Source organism: Cardiocondyla obscurior, linkage group LG02, assembly GCF_019399895.1.
Source record: "Cardiocondyla obscurior isolate alpha-2009 linkage group LG02, Cobs3.1, whole genome shotgun sequence".
Taxonomy (NCBI): Eukaryota; Metazoa; Arthropoda; class Insecta; order Hymenoptera; family Formicidae; genus Cardiocondyla; species Cardiocondyla obscurior.
The window spans coordinates 653,314-672,397 of record NC_091865.1 but is presented as its reverse complement, the minus strand read 5'-3'; the positions used below and the strand labels follow the sequence as shown (position 1 = coordinate 672,397).

Sequence of the window (19,084 nt, the reverse complement as noted above, 5' to 3'; positions counted from 1 at the left end):
GCACAGCGTAACAGCGAAATCACCAGATATCTCGGCGGCAATATTTCCCAGTGGCTTTTTCCTCGCGCGGGTCTTCTGCAGTATTTAAAAATAAATGCCGCAGATCGACGGCGGGGATCTCAATGTTTCAGGACATAATGTCACAATCAATTTACGAAGTTAGCCAGGTCTTTTTATTTTTCCGCGAGATTTTCGTCATTGCATACGTGTTATTTGTCCCTGCGCCAATTCTGATGAATAGACGGAGTATACTCGAATAAGTTTATTTATATACTCCCTTTTTTTTTTTTCTTTCTTTCTTTCTTTTCTGCAATATATATCATTTTCTCAGTAACTCGTTCCATTTTATTTTCTGCGGGTATGTACATACATATAATATTTGAAAATTGAGTTTAGATCTATATATAAAGAGATAAAAGCGCGAAGCGAGGGAAAATCTCGATAAAATGCTCTCCGTACGGAACGAAATAAAATCAAATCGAATATCCGTCGTGCGGATAATCCAGAAAGTTTTACAATTTTAGTTAAACTTCGTACAACCGTATAAATAATGGAGCTGTTATTGAAGAAAGGAAACCTCGTTGCGATTGTATGCAAGGGGAAGAATCACGTAGATAATCAAAAAGAGATAAACTGCTGCAATCCGTGCGTGCGGGCGTGCGTGTGCGCGTGCATCGAAACCCAGTTTAAGTGTATGCATGATAATTGGCATATGAATCATGCTCTCGAGTGTAACCACGTCCGTTGCGCGGAGCACAGGCACACACGTGGCACACGTGTGCGTCGGTAGTTGAAATTGCGCGATGGCGGGACTGCTGTTGCTATTGCTTATTATGCATACAATGCAAAATAATTATTGTCGGAGCAGGGATCGATGGAAGCGCGTCGGTGGTTCTTACCAGTTAATAGCGCATTCTCAAAATTTATTAGAACAGGCGTATAGGTTTTAGAGGGACCGAAGTTTCACTACGAAAATTAAAATCCCTAAGCTGACCTTTGAAGTTTCAGATGAATAATTTTAATTCTCGCTCGGGCTCAATAGCAAATAAAATGTACACGCGTACATATACGCGTTACAATAATTCAAAGTATTTTGCTGCATTTTCCAATAGTTGTTAGGGCATGTTCGGAATAATATTTAGTAAAGAGTTAACGTTAAACTTTCGTAAAAAAAAAAAAAAAAATATATATATATAAAAATAAAATACAAAAATAAAAAAATTGAAAAAGTCAACGTGATCATGTCAGTGGAACGTAATTAACAGTTTATTCAACTATTCGTTCTGCGGATAAACGTGCAGGTTTTCCCGCGAGCGCGTCTCTATTCGGTTAAAAATGAAATTCCACAGGTGTGGGCGAATGGCCGCTGGTAATACCCAGCGTGACGGATAACAATGCGATATACATTTCAATGGCTCCTTAACGATCTGCATAGCCGTCCGCAAACCTGTTTATCGAGTTATCTCTAAGCGCTCGCGTAACAACATTCGCGACGCTATCTATGCTTCAGCGAGTATTGAGAGATTTAAATCGTCCGGGGAACGGCTTATTAGCGATTGTCATTACTGCAGTATGCATCGTGTATTTTACGTACGTGCCGTGAATTTGTCATGTTTATTATACGGAATTCGAAGGCATTTTATTTATTCAGCCAAACGTTAATTGGCGCTATCAGAATCCAAGATTATTACCGAGTTATCATCGGAAACCAAAGAAATTTGCTGGCAAGATGCAATCAGCACGCGATCTTCCTCTATTACTTATTCATTCCGCATCATTATCGTCAATGTTTTCTTCATTAAGTTATAATTTACAAGCCGGCGCGCAGAGCGTAAGAATATTCGATATGCTAAAGAGGTAAACAGATATTATACAAAACGACGAAATAAAACGTTACGCGATATTTAACAGAAAATAAATAGCTATCTATCAGCAGTATTACGTACACAGAAATGCAGCGAATTTTTTTGTTCTTTTTTTTTTTTTTTTTTAATTTATTTATTTTTACGGCACCTCGCGCAATTTTACGCTCGTCCGCACGGACAGACACATATTGGATATGCCGAGACTATTATTACTTGTTTTATTAACCGTGCAAAACGGGTTTCTGGCCACGACGTAGCCCGTGTATGTGCCGATGCGCGCGTAATACGGCCGCTACGCAGCTTCGATCGCGTACACACTTTTGCGCGCGTCGCACCGCCGTGGCCGATGACGCGCATCTGTATGCACATGTCAAACACAGGGACAGAAACGGACGGTAAATCGCTTTTACGAGCACGGCCGGGCCGATCCGTCCCCTTTGTCGTACACTCCGCGATCCCCTCCAATCCACGAACGTGTCATTTACCGAAAATGTAATCGCACCGTAGCGCGATTGATCGCGCGGAGCGTGGGATCAGGGAGCACAAGTTTATTTTTTTTTCTTTCTTTCTTTTTTTTTTTTCTTACTCCCACGAGCGAATATATTAAAAGCATCTTCGGGAAAGAGTAGCGAGATGTGCCGCGTAAGAACAAACTGAATAAATATCTAGCTACCGGTAGCGGATAAATATAATTTTACGCTCGTGTGCGAAAAGTTCCTTCGGTAGCGATGCGTAATACGCGGGACGACGATTTTCCCGAAATATCCGCGCGTTGTTATTAAATCTTTATATGTATATTTAAATTTTCATAGTTTCCCACGCGCTACGCTTTACGATGTTGTAGGTATATATGCATACCTATTTTTTTTTTTTTAGAGGTAATGTTGGCAAAAGTTTTCATCTTCGTTTTTGTCGGTATCGCGTTTACTAGGTTTATATCAGAACGTAATAAAGCTAGTCGAGCCACACCTATCAATTTCCCAGAGTATCGTGGTCGAATAGAATGGCATGTGACTTCGTACAATCGTGTCCTTTCGCGCGAGCGAATAAAAGCGATAGAATCTGAAAGCTATATACAAATAGATTATAAATTTCATATTATCAATTTGCGCTCGCTATTGAGTCCCGGGGAAATATTTTTTCTTTTTCTTTTTCTGACTCTTTGCTTTGAGAATATTATTGTTAGAACTTTCGCCGAGGAGCGACTTGCTCTCCTCTTTTTCTCTTTCTCTTTCAAAATGGTTATTTTCGCTGTTGCGCTGCACGGTAGTTGGAAATAAATTTGCGAAATTTCAAAGCGCACCGCATGGATACTCCCTTTATTCGTTAAAAAGCAATACAGGCTCGACGTGGAATTTAATATTGTAATAACGTCCGTTCCGGTCGCAATCGAAAGCTACGTCATCGGCACACGAACCCGGCAACATTTATGCCCTGATTAGGAATAGTTGTTTGCTTCCCAATAGGTAAACTGCCAACGTTGGAAGTAATTATTCGCCCACCGTTCATTTGGAAATAATCAAAATGGGGACTCGACGGTGTGGATTAATGCGTTTACTCAAACACGGGAGTGCTGGCGCACTCCCATTGCGCTAACGGGACGTAATTACGCGCGTAACCGGCAAATATACATGCGCGCGGGGTATTAAATAAGCTCTTCGGGTCCTTCAGGAAGAGAGTTGTTTCGGGACGAAAGCTAAAAAAGCCACGGAATGAAAATATATTATGTAAAGCGCGCTTGTGTGTCACGCGCATCGCACCGACACACAACAGTACACGCGCAACGTCCTCTTTTTTTTTTTTTTTGGCGCGGTGATTAATCAACTATACGAGAGGTTGCACTCTCTGAGCGCGACAACGATAAAGCAGAGATCTGACAATTATTTTAAAAAAATAGAAAAAAATAAAAAACAGAAACAAACAACTCCTGTTTCTCTCGTCTCGCGACGTAATCTCGCTCTCCAAGTGTTACACGCGAAATTCTCTGTAACGCTTAATCGGAAATTCGCACACGACCCGTCCACTCTCTTCCTGGATTCACGTTCACGCGGAAGTTTCGAAAATCGAATGTACTTGGTATTAAATGCACGATTTAGTAGCTCGCAACGATTCGATATTAAAAATCGCGCGCCTGCGATGCTCGGGTCTCTGCTATTGAATATCTCTGGATATTGTTTCAATATCAACCTCTTCCCTGCTACACAATCTCATTAAAGTTACGATTTTGCCGAGGGCTCTCCACGACCGCATAGGCTATTATTACAACATTTATCGCGTATAAACACCAATATCGGCGTTTACATGAAAATTGAATAGATTTATTTCTAGCGTTTTAGCGAGATCGATTTGAAAGTACGAAAGATAATTGATTCATTTATTTCTGTACCTCGGATTTCGACGTAATATACAATTCCAGCATAATATCACATTTCCTTGATTAAGAAACTAAAACTGGCAAAAATTCTTCGTATAATTTATGCGACCTTAATTTTTTTTAATATACGCGTATAAATCAATGTCGTAAAAAAAATTATATTCGCCGTAATTAATTTCTCTTAAAGTCACTTAACGGTTAGAAATAGTTTCAGTTGTACATTTTATGAAAATAAGGACAGAAATACGGATTGAATAATTTCATGGCGTTAATAAACGAGGTTGTTGACTCGAACATATTTAGCGTTAAAAAGTTTCAGTATAATTTGACAAGTTGACATATCGATCGTGTAACTATACGAATTAGTCAAATTGTCAGCCATTATCCCGATAACTAATCGATTGGGAGCAGCCGTCGCTTCATTGTAACAAGATTGAACGAATCGTTAGAATTAATTTTGGTGACAAACCATCTGTGTTTCGCTATTGTCCCGCCGCGCCTATGCCTTTTATTTCATCGGTGACGTTAACACCCGACTACGTAGATTTTTAGATCACGGTAAAAAACACCAACGCGAGAGTAAAGATATTTCAAATTATACGGCAATAATTAAGAACGTAATTAATAGAATATATTAATATCGTTAAGTGTGAGAGCTAAAACGCAATTAATTCTTTTGCATATTTGCTCTCGCAGTTGCTATTAAAAAGAAGTGAAAAGTTAACAACGAACTTTGTATTGTTTCCACGCATTTAATTAAGTGAAACAGAATTCAATTTTCCCGACCGTTAAACACAAGCAAAATTTGTTTTTACATAAATTAAACTCTGTTAATAATTTAGTTTAATTTAATACGCTATATAATCTATTATACGTTCTGTTTGCTGAATAATTTTGATCATATTTCAGCAGAGAAGCATACCTGAAATAAAGAATAAATGTAAATTCGAAAATTATTCCCGCTGGTAAATATCAGGTTTATTAATTATAAAAGAAATTTGTTGATTAATTGAAATTATTAACATATGTATAAAGTCCAATCGACGTAGCAAGGAGTTGCGATAGCAATTGCGCGTATAACACACGGATATCTTTACTTCATCGTTATATCTAGATTTTCGTCCAACTGACATCATTGAACCAGCTTAATTTCGATTCGGCGCACGCGTGAACGCACGCGTACACGCCAGAGCATACATATACTCTCCACCCGATCACTTCCCTTTACTTCCCTTCGGTCGACAATTTCCCAACCCGACCCGCATCTCCTACGCTCGTCTGAAACGCGAGTCTCTGGCTTACTACCGCGAAATTATTGACTGCTCATAATATTTGTCTCTCCCTGAAAAGACGCCTTTTCGATTTGTTACTTGTCAAATTTTTCGTCTCGGCTATACAGAGGGGTTGCGATTCGCGGGACCACAAACATCGCTATTACTACCATTCACGAAAATGTAAGAGAGAGAAAAAAAAAAGAGAGAAAGAAAAAAAGGGACAAAAAAAAAAGCTGCGCAAAATCTATCTCGCAAAACTAAAGAACATTGATATTAAAATAAAACTGCTCGTGTCAATTATTCGTGGAATTAATGAAACGATATTTTATTGTAGTATATGAGAGTTCGGATAATTGAATATTCAAATATTCAATAATTTGATTTCTATCTAAAATAGAAATATTATAAATTTATTGTTATAAATGTATATTTTATTATTGAATGGATGTCCCACTTTGTCTCCCTCGGTTTTAATTATATTATTTATAGTCTGTTTCAAATACAAGTCTCTTTTTATTTTCCGCGTCGGCAATATATTTCCTCGTTGAAGTAGCTTATTCGTGATGAAGATCGGACAGAGAAGTCATCGAGATCATCGAGCGATTGCCGTTCATGTCCGACACGATGCATATCCTCGCTGATGCATTGCGTCGATACAGTAAATTAATGTTGCAACACGTCAATCGATAGCATGAAAGGAGGGAGAAAGGGAAGGGGGGGGGAGGGAGTAGTAGCGAAATTCAAATTTTAATTAAAGGGCCACGAGAGCCGATGACCGAGGCGTGCTGTATTTTTAGGGATGTCGTTCTGTCACTTCGCATTGTTCTTACTAGGTGCTTTCATTCCGACGGAATGGAGTCACTCCATTTCGCGATTGCTTCGCGATGCTTTTTATTTAAAGGATTTATTGTAAATAGTATCGGTACATACCCCGTAGCTAAACATCGACATGCTAAATCGATTAGTTTGTAAAATAAAGACCGCTGTATTATTCATGATGATCTTCCCGCCCGTATGCATTCCTCATTCCATTACGCGTATCTCAGTGCAAATATAAATATTTATCAAGAAATGCTTTTATTAAAACACGTACCGAATATTGGAAATTGAAATACTGTTACATGTTAACCCGAAAGCTGAGCTATTCAACGTTCGTAAAAAAAATATATATAGATATATGTACATACGTTATAGTATATTGAATTTTGTGATGTACAAAAATTGACGAATGTTCGTAAAAAAATATAAAGTCCGTGTAAATAAAGTTTTTTAAATCTGTCATCTCTTTATGATACACTTGCGTTATTGTATTGACGTATATAATATTGACGGTTCGAAAGAAAAGCCAAGAAAAGATACCGAAGGAATGTCGACGAAATTGATATCTGTTTTATCAAAAATTCTGATACGACAATAGCGTTTTATCTTATGCTTTCAGGCGTGTGTACAAATCAATAATCGTATTTAAAAACTGGAAATTGTAAACGAATATATTAAATTTACATCTTATTGCATAACGCGCATGCATTCCCTTCTCTTCTTCTCTCTCTCTCTCTGACGTTGAAATTAATAAGCATTTCCGATAAACATAAATCTGCAACCATGTGTGTAACATGTTACAACTGCAGGTACGTGGATCATCATTTACCGCAGTCAAGTTTCTGCATGAATTCAAAACAAGTCACATCCATTACGCCCCGAGGACGAGCCGCGCCTCATTTATTTATCGAGTTTAAAACCTACGAATTACTTGCCAGTGCACCACGCGGCATACGGAATCATGTATATTACTAATGAATGAAATACGTAATATTGAACCGATACGACTACGTGGCGATTGCAAACGAACAAGCGAGAGCAAAGCGTAATAATCGCATATGTGCGCGCATTTATGAAATATATGATTCAGCGCGACAGTCGAGTTTAATGTCGTTCCCACTTAATTATTCATTAACGTCCGGCACACAAACCATTAATATATAATAATCTCTTTTTTTCTTTTTTTTTCATTATTATTATTATTATTAAAACGCACTTATAAGGCTTGAACTCGGCCATCAACGTCACGCAACGAGAAAAGTATAGAATTAATTTTCAAACGAGTTACAACGTCGCAATTTAATTTCCGCCGTAATCGCTAAAATACGTAACGTTGCATATTTAAATTTGAGGCAAACGTTGCCCCGCGATTATGTTTACCCTGACATAATTACAGCACGGGCTTCTAAATGCAACTTCAGCCGCTCGCGAAACATTTACCGGCAACGTTATTTCGTTGCTCCGCGGTAAAACCACGCCCGTATTGTCATACTTAATAATATCACGTAGTTTCGACGCATGTTCGATCATTCGTTAATAATAGATAGAGAACGGCGAGATGGGCGAGGCCGCCTCGCGTATACGCAATTTCTGTAACTCGCGACGCTAATTATACTGCGGCAACGGAAGTCGCGAAATTTAATCAAGTTGTCAGCACAGGAGTCCGCATGTAATCCGACGAATATTCTATCGTGGATAAATCTCTTTGATACGCGTCGCGATTCGTTCTGCGGTGCATTTTTTTTTTTTTTCTCTTCCCCACCTGCCCCTCCTCCCCCTTCGCGGCCGCGGTTACGTCGCGATGCCGTAATACTTTATGCTTTTTCGTGTGCGTTATCGTTTTCATTTCGTCACAACTTATAATGCGACGCGCGATGGAAATGATGATGCTGGGGGTGTTACGTATCTCAAACATCACGGGAATAAGTAAGAGCGCCGGAGATAGAGTCGATTCGCTACGTCCGATCGTTATTAAGTTCGTCGTTAGGAGAGACGAGGCCGAAGAGCCGCCTCTCAAAGTTGACATCTTGAATAGGGTAAGAACTTTTAATTCCACTGACACGCGCGTTAAAAGATAAAATAGAAAAAGGGAAAAAAAAAAATACTCGCGTACAGCCGCGACGTCTTTTCTCGTTTTATAATCGCGCGTACAAGATTCAGAGAATTGCCGCGTCGCAAATATAGAAATATTACAACACGTCGAGTTCGCTCGTTTACTTGTCCGTCGAGGAATAACAGCTTGAAGAAATTGTTCGCTATATAAAGATACATGTAAATGCGAGAAGCTAGCCCAAGATTTACGGTCCGCGTCAGTTTATAAAACGCATCTCCGCCGCGTGCAATTTAACGTGAAAGGGGGAGAGAGAGATCGGATCATTCGATTACTTTCTGGCTTTGCAAAATAGATTACCGCAAGTTCCGCAATATAGTTAGCTTATAATCGAGAAATGGAAAGTAAATGGTGCTCGAAATATTATAAAAATGTTATCGCGCAATTAATTGCGAATACCGCGAGATCGAGCCCGGTTATTGCTGATATATATTGAAATTATTCTGTGCTTTTTTCTTTTTTCTTTCCTTACTCTTTTATGCGCGCGAAAACAGTGCATTAGAATATAATATCGAATATTCAGATTGGTATGCCGCAATATATTTCCAGCTCCCGTTAATTTTATTTTAATCCCACGCTGCGCGCCGCGGAGTGATTTATTCTGGCACGTCCGTATCTCTCAATAGCATACGAAAATAATGATATTCGACGCGTTTATCGCTCTTATCGTGCCGGTCGGATTTTATCTCGCGCGCGAGAGCACTCCGCGTATTATTAAATCGTACAGTACGTCAAGTACGTCGGGAGTAGTTTCGTCTGCATATAACACTTGCGAGGCTTAATGCATACGTAAAGTTGTGCAACTATCTCGAGAAACGCGAGTGCCGTTTGAGCAATGAGTGAGATGTTAGTATAAATAATGTCAGAGCGTGGCAAAAAAAAAAGCCCCTCGATAGCGATAGTAAACTTTGCTTAGACGCGACGCATTTACGACGAAGGCGCCAGTTAAATATTTTGTAGGCAGCTCGATATACTTTTAAACGAGGCGTGCTTGTAAAAAAAAAAAAAAAAAACGTTAAATTATTTTTCTTACAAAATCATAGGAGAGAAAGAGAAAGAGATAGGGAGAGCTCTTTGAAGATTATTTCGCGTTATCTTAAATTTGGATCTAACCGGCCTAATGGAAGTTGCTGAACATCACTGCTTAGATCGTGCAGATGCGACCGAATAGCAGCATCAGCAGCTCTGCCTCTGCGAGGTAGCATTTGCGCATGAAACGAACGCATCAAACGCGCGACACATGACCGATAAAGCGCGTTGCATCACCGTCCACACAATCGAATAGAATCGTATCTATCGCGCCGATGCGACGTTCGCAATTTGGAATATTCATTTACGCTATATATTCTCTTTATTAATTTGATATTATCGTTTTAATAATACTCTTAGAACTTTCCACGAAAGGGAAATATAATTTTCCTAACTCTATTCGCGAAAAATGGAAACCTGATTAACAACCGTTACAAGGCAACGGATCGATCGATGCGTGTATAATGGCGTTAAAATTCAGTTTTCAGAAAGCGTGGCGGAACTTTTTTTTTCTCTCTTTTTTTTTCCCGTAATATTATACATATAAATAAATGATATAACTTTCGAATATTTCACAAGGGATTTCATGTCTGTTTCAAGTGACCTGTCCAAATTTTCATGTCATTCAATCGGCTGATTAAATTATTAATTTCTACGCGATAACACAATCAGGATAGATTATATTATTATCTTCGGTTATACGCGGGTATATCTTGTTCAGAATGAGCAATATTTGTATCAGCGGAAACGCAATCTGTGACTCAAGAATCTTTGATAGCAATTATTCCAGCGCGCGGGCGCGCGTTCGCTCGATGATAGATCCATCCATCAAGCTGATGACGCTTAGGAAAATGAAGAGCCGCCTCGAAATGCGACTTCGTTAAGTTTGCGCGCGACGTTTGCTTCGCTTACGCGCGATTACTGCCGTATACGGAAACGCTGACTCAACGTCAATCGATTACCAAGACATTGTAGAAACGAAATCAATAGCGGGATAAGTAGAAGAGGCTATAGAAAACAATTAAATAAAAATAGCGTGATAGGAAGAATATTTCTTGGGAAATATCTGTTTGATAATTTCCGAAACGCAAATTTCCAGCGCCGAAATGAAATCGGGAGGAAGAAAAATATCAGTGCGACGCGTAACAAAGACGGTAATGAACCACGAGCAAAGAAAACTCCCCATAAACCTGAATTTCTATCTTTATCATTTCTCGTCTAGCAGAACATTGCCCTCGACCCTTCGTACCCTTTCGCGCAGCATCCGCCAATTGACAACGATCTCTTTGCTGCATCTCTCGCGATCTCCTCTTTCTCAGTTTTCTCGCGTCGTTTAATGTCTTCACTTTCATCTTGTTTCTTTTCACGCTGCTTTTCTTTTAGACTTCTCTTTTTGTTTCCAAAGATTTTTACACTTTGTGTACCGCTTAGTTTTTACGCTACAAATTAATAAGGATTATGAAAAAAAAATAAAATACGAATAAGCGTGATTAAAAAAAATTTTTTAGCTGTTTAGCGAAGAGTTAATTATTCGAAATATAAAACGGACAGTAAATTTTGCAAAACGTGAAATCGTTAATATCAACGTTAATTTTTATTATATTTTTCCGAGAATTAAATGTAACATTTCATACAAGATAAAAATATCACAGGTTCGTTATTCATATTTATATAAATTTTATAATGTAAAAATAACATCTCTCATAAAATCTGGTCATTCCATTATCTAGCGCGTGTTGAAAGTTATTTATATTAATTGTACACGCGCAGATGCGTGTTAAAAAATATCAGGAATAATAAACAAAATTTAAATTAAAATAAAGTGGAACAAAAATGTTTTTCAGAGTGCAGTTATAACCGCGCGCAAAAATAAAAAAAGAAAAAATATTATAATATCAATCGAAGGTAAAATTATGAAAAAGGAGAAAATATCGTGACGACGTGTATGGTACGTATCATGTATCTCATTTTCATTTCTTGTTTGCATTACAAAGCAACAATAGTAAAAGAAAAACGTAATATCGATGATCGATAACTGTGAAATATGAACGACATGCGACGTGTGTTATTTACAGGATAACTGATATAGAATCGAAAGCGACGATGAGCAGAATTCGCTGTATTTGAAATACGTGCCGTTTGTAACGTTGTGCAATTTCGTTGATTTTAATCTATTCGCGGACGTAACACATTTGCATAATTAGCGTGTTTCACGGCACAAAGAAACAGGCGTATCGCGGCTATCCATTTTTATTCCTTCTGTAACATCGTGCATGTACATTAAAAAGACAGATATGGCATTTACTGCGGCGACGGCGGCTAGCGTACGTGACTTCCCTCTTTCTCGGCCGCCGAATGCGGGGAGGTGTAGTAGGCCTAGTTCCCCTTCAGCCTTTTGTGACCGACGCTTCGCAACACACTCGTGTGAGATTCGACGCACACCACGTTAAGATTACATACGCTAGCCGTCGTCGCAACACCACAAACGCCATTCCTGACGATGAGTGTACACGCACAGATACGTGCATTCATGGCGATACCGCGCGACGTATTTACACGTACGCACCACGCACATCAAACATAACTAATCGCGAAAGTGGAGACGCGATAAATCATAGCGGCTGTCGTAAAGGTTAATACCTTTCATAGAAAGAATACGTGTATCCCGTATGCAGAACTGCGTTGATTATTCATTTCAGGATATGAATAATTTTATCGCGATATTATTTTACGTTTGCTTTTTTTTTTTACTTTAGTTTTAAATAAATAGAAAATTAAATATTCTTAGCATCGTTTATTTTTATAAAAAAAAAAAAAGCGTAATCGATAAACAAATCAGACTTGAAATATTTTATTAACACTAAATATCTGAGCATTGCTATCTATAAAAAATAATTAATGAAACGATACTATTTTAAGAGTTATCCCAGGTTATTTCCCATTCGCATTATTATGATTGAATATTTTACATGCCCTCAAAATATTTCTCCATTAACTTATGTGTGATTTATCCTCGTAATTATCTTTATGAATTCTAAAAATATATTAAACGATACATCTTTTTTTTTTTATAATATCAACGTCACTTCTTTACTGAGAAAATTTGTTGCATTTTATTAAATGGAAAAATGACTTGTACCAAGTGAAAATATCAATAGAAAAAGATCTCTCTTCTCTCTAGCGTCATTAATTTTACATACGTAAATCGGTCGTCGCAAACGATAAATTATCCGACATTACTTTTTATGCAGCGCGATTGTAAAGTGTGAGAGAATTGTGGCGGTGATATTCGCTTATGAATATTTATAGCAAAATACGAAGAAGAACGAAATAAGATCTCTCGTAGCCATTATAGCGACATGCAGTCCGCTTTCGTTTTGCTTACTTTGCATTCGCCAGCTCGTTCATTCGCTTGTTGGAATACTTAACACCTTTTGATACGCATACACGGGGAACAGGTTTTTGCTGCTTATATTTCAGATTGGCAGCCACGAATAAAAGAATCGAATCGTTATGTGCCGCGGTCATTAATGCCACGACTCTTAATCGCGTTTCTAATTGCGCCTAATATTAAAAATGTCTTAATTAATTTTTTTTTTTTTCACGTGAAACGTACATCGGTACGGGCACGCGTAAAAATTGCGCGGGCTTTAATTTGCCGCAATTTACAATTAGCCATAAGTCAAAGTATAGCAATCAATTGCTACTCGCGGTAAACAAGTTGACATTTATTACCCTCCCCTACCCTCGCCCGCCTCTCCTCTTCTTAATTCTTTCCATTAAAGAGATTTATTCGATTCGGCCGAGATGTGAAAGGGAATGTGCGTAAAATTGACAATCGCGAGTGCCGTCAAAGCGGTTACGCAACGCGAAGGAAGTTTAGTTCAACCGGGGGGAGGGGAAAAAAAGAATTTCGCTCCGGGAATCCGCTCGCATGCTCGTCGTATAATCGGCGTTAAATCGTGACTCGTTTCGGATTCGCTTGCAAAAAGGAGCGTACGCACGCGATGCACGCTACGTGGCGATAGATTGAAATAAATATGACGTAAGTTCCGCCGTATTAAATAACGATTCTCGCGCTGTGTACGTGCAGCGAGCAGGCTAACGCGCTCGGCCGAAACGTGTATGTAAATTGCGATATCTTGCGAATGGTATCACATAGTCGCTGACCACTGACACGCTCGCTGCACGCAGTAAAATAAAAGCGCACGAGTGCAGGTAAGAGGAGCGTGTACGTACACGCATTCGGCGGTCGTGTGCGCGGCCGCGCGCGCTTGTAAATGCAATCCACGTATGGATACCAAAGAGTTATTTCCCGAGTGCGCCGACGGTGATAAAAAGCACGGGTGTCGTCCATTCGCATCAAGCGACGCTAATATACCGTCTAATCTACCGTCCAATAAGCCGTCAATCATAATTTTTCGTCGCCGCTTCTCTCGCTTCCATTTTTTTCCTAAATAGGACTTTGCGGCAATAAAAGAGAAACCGTTTCCTTGAACCGGCGCGAGAATTCATCGGCAGCCTTCGCGAAGACGCTCGCGGAAGAATCGTAGCCAAGGCCGAACACGCTTGAATAATAACGGATATTAATATTCCCCTTAGGAATTATTAAAAACGAAACAAAAAAAATTAATGAAATAAAATAAAAAAAGATACTTATTACTTTGTCTCATTACGTATTCTAAATATATTTTTCTTACGTTACGTTGTTGTCGCGCAATTCATTTTCGAAATCGAATAAGATACTACTTGAATGTAGTTTAAATGCAACATGCAATCAACAGTAGTGCACTATTCCCGGGTTGATAATATTGCCGGTCTGTGAATAAACTTGTTCGATATAGCGAATATTCCGCGGGAACGGCGCCACGTAGATGGAATAATTAATTTGTATTTAGGGAAATTATTACTGCGCGCGTGTATATTTTGCAAATCGAAGTTAATACGAAATTAGTGTAAATTCATTACGCGTATGTGCTCCAGAAAAAAAAAACAAAAAAAAAAATACGACGGTCAATTGATAATAATTTTGATGGATGTAATTAAAATCTGTCCGAGTCTGTCGACATCGACGCCGACACCGACGTGACTAATCGAGAATGATGCAATTGCTTGCATTTAATCTTTACTTCGACCTCGCAGCGATTGTGCTCGACGTCCGTTTAAATTATGCAAACATTTCGATGACTAATAAACCAATTATTTCGCGCGAATAAATTCTTTTGTTACTTGAAAAAAAAAAAAAATATATATATATATATTTGAAATAAAAACTTGCGGGTATTTTTGCCTTATTGAACCTCGTGATAATTTCGTAATTTGCAAAATTAAGCATATCGACGAAGTTAAATTTCTAGCATAAGTATTCAAAGAGCGTAATAAAAGATTAAAGTGACCTAATTGGAGTAACCTAAAGCCCGCGGAATTGCGGTCTGACAAAACGTACGTGTCTCAACTTCCCGTAAACATCACGTTGATTTATGTCGGTCCCTCTTTACCTCTCGGTAAAAGGAGCTTTTGCGCATGCCGTGCGATCTATTTTTCTTAAAGTAGCAACTTGATGCGTCATACCTGAAACAGAAAAACAAGAAGGCTCTTAGCTTCAATGACGTATAGTGTTCGCGAAGCAACAAATGCACAACTACATCGTTGCAGGGATCGAGAGATCACATAGTTTTCAAGAGAGGGTGAATCACTCGAGCGAATCGAGTCAGCTGTCTTAACAAGAACAAAAAAAAAAAAAAGAAAAAAATCCCCCCCGCGTAATATACGCATATAGAGAAACACGTTCAATACAAGTTAAGTGGCGAGCCATTTTTGCAATTTAGATAAAATTATCGGTTGTCGTACCGCGCGTAAACATTTCTACAATTTAGTCGTCGTAACTAACCAGACGCATGTTGCTGTTGTTCTATTTCGCCTTTAACGGGATAGTTGACTTTCAGATTATTACGTGCAAATTTAGTATCCTCTCGTGCAACATGAAATGCAGATTTAGAACAAGCCGAGCACGCGCGCTACCGGGCCGCATTATATCACTCGCTATTGACCGTTTCTACTTGTTTTCACGGTAAATATTCCATCCTTTTGATGTAATAATAAAGATATCAGCCTTTCGAAATTAGACTGCGCGAAACCGCGTCCAGATAAATTACCTTTAACGAAAAATTATCTCCCCATTGTGCAAATTACTGAGCGAGTTTCGCCCCGCGGTTTTTACGCTCCGTCGAGCAATAATAAATCTTCGAGATCGACGCGTTTCGAGTTGTAATATTCATAATGCGATTTAAAAACCGCGCGGGTGGAGATGACTGCCGCGATACTGCACCATTCTGCTTGTGACACCCGTCAGATATGTGGTCACAATAAATGTATATCTCATTTTTAGTCCTTTTTTTTATTCTCGGGCCGATTTCATATCTCCATGCGGAGGGTGCACGTGCGCGAATTCCATCGCAACGCGGGTCTACAGTTAGCGAAGGCTCACGTGGTCTCGTTAATTGCCTCGTGAATTGTCTGCGGATACGATAAAATTAAAATACATCTGCAATGCTCGTAACGTCCTCGAATTGTCGCAACGTTTCGTATCTCGCTTGAGAAAAGGTAGGAAAAAAAAGAATTAAATTTTGCGCTACTCGAAACCGTACCTCCCGCTCGCAATTTGCTCTTTTTAGCTCATCTTTCGTCTTCTCAATTTTTCTTTTCTTTTGTATTTTATGTAACAGCACCGACAAGTCTCGGCTCGTCCCATTTCTACCCTTCCTCGCCTCCTTTCCTTCTTCCGACTTTATTACGAAACGTCGTGGGCAAGCTTGCTTGCAGCGTGATTCGTGCATTTTATCGCATTAGGCAGCATGTTTAATTTAAAATTCGGTATCGGTTCAATTTGTAATTAAATATTCAATCTATATAATTTTTTTATAACGCGTTGAAGTGTGTAGAGGTGAGAGAGAAAGAGAGAGACGGACAGGTAGCCGGCGGGGACGGGGGAGGGTAAGCGTCGTACGTGCCGCGTGCGAGCTACGTTTCCCCCACCACCCCACTCTCGCTCTGTCCTTCTCCAGTGGTCGACCTGTACGTACGTACGTACGCAGCACGTGCTCCGTACGTATTAAAGATCTACGCGTAATCAAAGGGCCAGGGGGGACCATAATCTGGCGTAAATTTCCTTCCCGGATCAATTGTGCATATCGGCGACCACGTCTTTTGATACGAAGTAAGTAGAAACCTCGTGCACGTGTACATAAAGTTCGCATCTCTTTGCCGTGAACGAAGTGTCGATGAGTAGGTACAATCGGGCTCGAGGGATGAGGGTTTTAATCGACGAGTCCGCGATAGATTCGGGAGGTTCGTTCGTGGTGTAGGATTGCATGGTCTAAAAATCTTTTTATCAAGGTATTTTTATGGCTGCGTGGCGACCGAGAGTAGAGGTCGGTCACGGGCGCAGCGTACACATCTCGCGCGGTGATCACGTAAAACATACATAGGTATGCGTCGGCTGCCGTAGTCAACTGTATATTATTATACAATATTAGATGTGATCCAAACCTTCGCGATTGATAACGTGTCGGGTATCTGTGAAGTGAATACTTCACATAGAATAGTTGTAATTACTTATAATGCAGCACGTATAATTTTTATCATTTTTTGCTAATCAAATATAATTTTTTTGTTTCAGATGAAAACTCAGACCATCCCTGCTGGAGTGTCCACTGCTGAGAGGAGGAGGAGGCCTAGGAAAGGCATCGGGCATCGGCGGAGCAACCCAGTGGTAAGAATCAATTTTTTGTTACCGTTGCCGTTTTTAAAGCTTCAAAAATGCTGTGGTATTTAATTAAAAAATCAGAGACGCGTATAATATTTTTTTTTTTTTATAATTATGGAAATCTCTATAATTTAATATTTTTATTTGTTTGTTACAGATCATCTTAACGCTCCGCCGCTGCATCCGTAAGTGGCATGATTTTATTTTGTAGAACTTATTAGTACATTTTGGGTGGGAAAAAAATTTTCTATTATCCGCGACACAATCATATTAGGTTAAAATATAAAATAAATATAAAATAAAATTAAAAAATTAATACATCGCGCCGGTGACCCACAATAATAAAAACTTTAAAAGCAATACGAGTATATTAAAAAAAATTCTTGACCAATTGATATATTTTGTGTTAATCTTAATTTTACGTATCAATGTAAATTGCATACATTCGTATGGAATTTACGTTGATATTATTACAGCTCAGCACTTCTTTGGATTTTTATCTGAGCGAAATAAGAATTCTGCTTAGATAAAAATCCGAAGGAGAGAAGTATCGTACGCCGAAATTATACAAATACGAACCGGAGTTCGTCGGTCGCTTCAGGAATTCGGCAAAGTATATCGGGGCGTTATTCTTTCATATAAAAATTTTAAAACGGGAGTGCCATGGACTATCGCGCGAAAGTGTTAAATAAAAAAATTAATTCTCGCGACAATTAATTAATCGGACGCGTTCGCGAGTTTCCAGTGCGCGGAAGGATGGCTCGTCACGTCCCACCTGAGAGGATGAGCAGGCCCACCAGGAGGCATCATGCATCGGCGGAGCAACTTATAGGTAAGCATGAATTTTTTAAAATAAAATCTTTATAAAAAAAAAAACTTTTACCTTTTTTTTTATTAATTTTATTAACTAATATACAGGCATGTCTACATTAATCTTTTCCATTTTATGTTACAGTCACCGGCAGAATTCTTCAACTCCGCTGAAGCTCATGCAGATTGGTGAGTCGCATGGTTTTTTTTTCGTATTTAAAATTGGGGTCCCTTAAAAAATAACGCGCGCGTAGCGCACTCGTGATTTCTTCTGGTCATTTAAAAATGTTCGTGAAAGGTTACGCGTGACTGATTCATATAAACGTGAATTTACAAATAAATTACATAAGAATTTACGGAAATTTAATTATAGTAAAAGTACAAATGGAGACACGCTTGTTTTACGCCATCCCGGGGATAAAAACGTTCGGGGAATATCGATTTTGACCGTATTCGTGGCGACAGGAACTCGTTAAAAAGTCAAGATTTACTACCAGAAAATCTTATTCGGAAGTTCCAACTTCCAACTTCTTTTCCTCTGTACACTTCCGCGTTTTCATGTTAAGAGTTTTTTTTTTTTAATGTCATTTTGCAATTCGTTACTATTTTAATACTAAGTTATTTTGACCATTAATACAAACGCTTACTCGAAAATAATAAATAATATAATAATATAATACAATAATTCTTTTAAAATATCGCTAAGAGGAATACGATAAATAGACTTTTATTTAATAATGTCCTCGTTAGAAATAAACTATTATAGACAGACTACAGGACAAAATTAATGTAATCAGTTATCGGCGTTGTACGTACGGTGCTTGATTATAAATTAAATATTTCTTGCGTTATTTTGTACCGTGCTACATCGAATCACTGATATTCGATATTGGTAGTACATTGGTACTTGCTTTACATTGGTTATGCTAGATTGTTATTGTCTGGCGTTCCTGAAGTGGAACGACGAGCAGTGATCGCTTTCAAAGTTATGAAAACTCTTACGGAGACTCTTTTCGAATCGGTAAAATGGGGAATTCC

The 19,084-nt window shown here is 38.7% G+C and overlaps 1 protein-coding gene and 1 long non-coding RNA gene across 6 annotated transcripts in view; one reads left to right on the top strand and one right to left on the bottom strand.

Annotated features, from left to right (window-relative positions):
- The window catches only part of LOC139113346 (uncharacterized), a 131,664-nt gene that overhangs the window by 57,608 nt on the left and 54,972 nt on the right, over positions 1–19,084 (bottom strand). The gene's annotated exons all lie outside the window — the stretch shown is intronic.
- The window catches only part of LOC139113390 (uncharacterized), a 108,191-nt gene that overhangs the window by 43,461 nt on the left and 45,646 nt on the right, over positions 1–19,084 (top strand). For 3 of the 4 annotated variants that reach the window (XR_011547680.1, XR_011547678.1, XR_011547677.1), the window contains one exon: positions 17,150–18,112. This is a non-coding gene — a long non-coding RNA (uncharacterized lncRNA). Of the gene's footprint in view, positions 1–17,149; positions 18,113–19,084 lie in introns of those variants that run through there. The other variant, XR_011547679.1, reaches the window with a different exon arrangement.